General features: G+C 41.2%; 1 pseudogene; it reads left to right on the forward strand.

Moving 5' to 3' along the window:
* Window positions 1-203: 203 nt before the first annotated feature.
* On the forward strand, window positions 204-3,105 carry LOC116574968 (annotated as a pseudogene).
* The last annotated feature ends 1,405 nt before the right edge of the window (window positions 3,106-4,510 follow it).

Genomic DNA, 4,510 nt, shown 5'->3' on the forward strand with positions numbered 1-4,510 from the left:
TAATTATACCTCAATAAAATTGGAAAAATAAATGCCTTAATTAAAAATATTATAAGTGAGTATAACTAGAGTAAGAGGTTAGGAAAACAGTTTTATCAAGAAGTGGGCTTGAGCTAAAATACATGAAGTGAGGAGGTTGAAAGAAGAACTTTCTGGGCAGAGTTTACAACTCATGCAAAAACCCTGGGCAGGAATCTGAGGACATGAAAGGCCAGTACATCTCAACTTCAGAGAAAAAGTTGGAGGTTGGTACGCGAAGAGGATGGAGAGATATGCAGAGTCCAGGCATGTCATGGAGAATATGCTTGAAACACAGGCTTATTGAAGATATTTATTCTTTATCCAAAAGAGCAATGACAGTTTCTGGAAGGCTTTAATTGTGCAATAGAGAATAAAATCAATTTGGGGATTTTTAAAGACTATTATGGCGATAACCTAGAATACAGAATATGAGGCGATGAAAATGGATGCAGTGAAATTAGTTAAGAATTTATTCCTTACAAATAATTAATTGTGTCTCTCTATACTTGGACCATCATAGCAGTGATGTGAGAAAATAAAATATGCACTACTTGGTGATGATTTGTATATGGGGACTAAAGGAAAAATAAGGGAAAAACCCAAGGGAAGAAATGGAATTAAGAGTTAAATCTATAGAGTTCAGAACAGAGGTCTGAACTGTATATAAAAAGTTGGAAGTCCTTGACATATAGGTGTGACTGAAACCAAAGGTTGGATTAAGTTTGGAGAATATGGACCAAGGAAAGCCTTAGCAAACTTTTAATATTTAATTACCAGTTAGAGAAAAATGAACTACCAAGTTGGGTTGGCAAAGAACTACCAGACAAGTAGGAATAAAGCACAGCACAATGGGATTACTAAAAATCACTGAGAATGAAGTTAGGCAAATTTTGAAATCAGTCCTTTGAATTTAGCAACATAGAGAGGCTTGCTAACCTTAGGGAGAACTACTTCAGGAGAATTAGTAGAAGAAGAAAACTTCCTCAGATTGAAAAGCAAGTGAAGGGGCGCCTGGGTGGCTCAGTGGGTTAAGCCGCTGCCTTCGGCTCAGGTCATGATCTCAGGGTCCTGGGATCGAGTCCCACATCGGGCTCTCTGCCCAGCAGGGAGCCTGTTTCCTCCTCTCTCTCTCTGCCTGCCTCTCTGCCTACTTGTGATCTCTCTCTGTCAAATAAATAAATAAAATCTTTATAAAAAAAAAAAAAGAAACAAAAAAAGAAAAGCAAGTGAAATAGGAAAAAAAAATTAGAAGAGTTTTTTTTTGTTTGCTTTTTTTTTTTTTTTTTTAAGTTTGGCTGTTATGGGGAAATGAGATTTAATGTTTCAGCAACAAAAAGATGTATTGGAGAAAAGGACAATTGAGAGGGCATTGATATTTGGTAGGGATCTGGAGGAAATACATCAAAAGCACACTAGAAAGATTATCTTTACATAGGAGAAAAAAGTACTGTATGTATAAAAGTGAAACATCTAATTGTGGTTAAGATTTGGGTAGCTTTATAGTTTTGTAGTGATGAGTAGAAATTGAGAGCTTCAATTTTTTTTTTTTCCTGGAAAGTAGAATGAAAGATTATTTGGAAGGTGTTGGGAGAGGTAAAGATTTGCAAAGAGGGAAAGATTTCAGTGTATATCTCAGTCTCTAGGAAATTTCTGCAAGTTAGGTGAGGAAGCTTGACTCTGGAATCTGACTCGAGAGAATCCCACTGATATGAAATTTTCCCATTTGGACACTGCTTGCATAGACGTCACAATTAAAACCAATCAATTTATTAGTTATAGCTCTCCATCTGGCATTGTTTTCTGATGGCTGCAAGCCCCAGGTAAATTCTTATTTCAGAGATTACAATTATCTAAAATACAGAACGTAGTAAAAGAGATTAGAGGGCATGTGGACAATGCACCGGCTGAGGAGCCACCAGGGGCACCTTGTTGCATGAGCACCAGCCTACAGCCAGCACTGAAGCTATAAGAAGCTTGACCAGGACCCTGGGGACAGTAGCGCCTCCAATGAATAGTGGCCTCAAGCATTGGAGATGTGGTCACATCCCTCTTCATGACACCCCTGGGTGTGGTGAAGGTATGCTTGCAGTCTCGGTGTCCCTCATTGGCCAATAAGCCAATGCCCTCTTGCAGACTCTGGAGCCCATTCTCAATCCCACTTCTGGTATATATCAAAAGATATGAAATGCAAGCAGGCCAAGAGGAAGTACCACTTCTACTGCAGTGGTGCCCTGGAGCCCCGGTTCCTGTGCCCAAACAGTGCCTGCTGTACCACCTGGTTTCAGGACACGCTCCCTTCTCTGGCACCATGGCTGCCATGGTGAAGATGATGAGACATGAGGTCACCAGGACCCTGTGGAGCAGCCTCCCAGCCACCTGGTTGTGACTATGCCAACCTCTGCCTCGTACTTCCCTGCCTATAGCCAAACCAACCCAAGGCCTTCTTTTTGGTTGACCCAACTTTTGACCTCTTCACACACAGGGTGGCGGGGGCACCGGGTAGCATGGGCACCGTGACAGTGAAGAGCCTCCTGGAGCTAGTGTGGACAAAGCTGCTAGCTCTGCACGTGTTACACCGTGGCTGGTGCTCCTGTTTGGGTGGCCGTGACCCAGGGCACCTGGTGATCAGTGTGGCTGGGCTGGACCCCACTGCTCTTCAGGATGCACCCTTTTCTGCTCTGTACTGGTTCAACTATGAGTTGAAGAGCTGACTGAGTGGGCTCAGGCCAAAGGACCAAGCACCCGTGGGCATCAGCTTTGTGGCTGGTGGCATCTCAGGGATGGCGGCAGCTGGAAGCTGTGCAGACTCTACCATGCTTCCCCGGGGTGGAGACTCAAGGCCAGGTCACACTGAGAGCTCTGGAGGCTGTGAGAGTGAAGGGTGTCTTCCCTTACCCCCTCCGCCTGACTGCCGCTGCTACAGAGGATCCAGCTGAGGGATGTCTGGGGAGCTCACCGGGCCTCCTTCCCAGGACAAGGGTCTTCAGCGGCTCCCTCATGCGTCATCATGATCAGCTCTCATGAGTTGAGTTCAGCAAAAGCTTCTTCCAGAGGTTCAATGGGGAGAAGCCTCTGGGTTCTTGAAAGGAGCCAGGGGGCAAGGACCCTATCTCCTCCATGGATGAGGGTGGGGCAGAAGGAACTTGAGCCAAGAGCCTGGTCCTTAGCACTGAGAGGAGGGCCTCATTTTCCTTCCCTCTCAACTATGAGCCCCAGGCAAAGGGGGCTGTCCCCTGGGCCTGCCCAGACCCCATCTTAGACAACTTTCTTCCTGCTGCTCCTCATTTCCAACCCCCATGATCATCAATTTTCCACCATCCCTGCCAAGTTAGAGACCTACTATGTGTCCCCTCCTCTCTCACCATTTCCCCGTGTTTGCCATAGCTGTGTCTACTCCCAACAGACTCAAAACCCTGGGTCTGGTGTAGTCTGTATCCACACTCCTTAAGTCTAAAGATGATGAACTTCTTAAAAACAAACAAACAAATAAATAAAGTGCTTTACCCTGAATATCCTTTTTTGTCTTATTTTGTTGGAAGCATGTTCTCCCAGATTCTTTGCCTCTTTCTGGCCATTACTGAAACAATTCTATCATCTCAATCTTTAGGAATTTACTTATAAGAAAAAGGAGATATTTGGGGTACCTGGAAGGCTCAGTTAGTTAAGTACCTGCCTTTAGCCCAGGTCACGATCCAAGGCTCTTGGGATAGAGCTCCATATCGGGATCCCTGTTCAGCAGGGAGTCTGCCTCTTCCTCTGGCCTCCCCCTGCTTGTTCTCTCTCTCTCTCAATAAATAAAATATTTAAAAAATATATATGTACACACACACACACATAGGCCCAGACCAGATAAATTACGCTAATTTCTGGGAGGTTAAATATAAAGCTAAACATATTCTTTAGAAATAAACTAGTGTCAAATTTATTTTTTAGAAATATTAATTTTATTACTATTTATTAATTTAATTAATTAATGTTAAAATTATAAATTTTAGAAAATTATTTATTTAGAAATAAACTAGTGTCAAATTATTCTTTTAAAAAATTTTATTAACATATAATTTGTTTTATTATATAATATGTTTATGTTATATTATTTATATGTTGCTATATTTTATAATATGTTTTATTATATTATAATTTGTATTACTTGTTTAGAGGTACAGGTCTGTGACTCTTCAGTCATACAATTCACAGCACTGATCATAGCACATATACTGTGCTATTCTTAAAGTCTAAGTGGGAGGAATTTTTTATTTTTTAGGAGACCTATCCTTTAAGAATTTTTTGAAATCTGAACTGGAAAAAGCCATATTACAGTACTTATTAATTAAAAAATAAAGCTGAAATGGTTACTTTCTCTAGGAAATAAAATTCCATTATTAGTAATATGCCAATATTACAATAATACTTTGCTAACAGTTAAAAGATCTTACAAGCCAATAAATAAAAACTGCAATGAAGCTGAAATTTTAAAAAGAGACGTATA

Source organism: Mustela erminea, chromosome 16 (assembly GCF_009829155.1).
Source record: "Mustela erminea isolate mMusErm1 chromosome 16, mMusErm1.Pri, whole genome shotgun sequence".
NCBI lineage: Eukaryota > Metazoa > Chordata > Mammalia > Carnivora > Mustelidae > Mustela > Mustela erminea.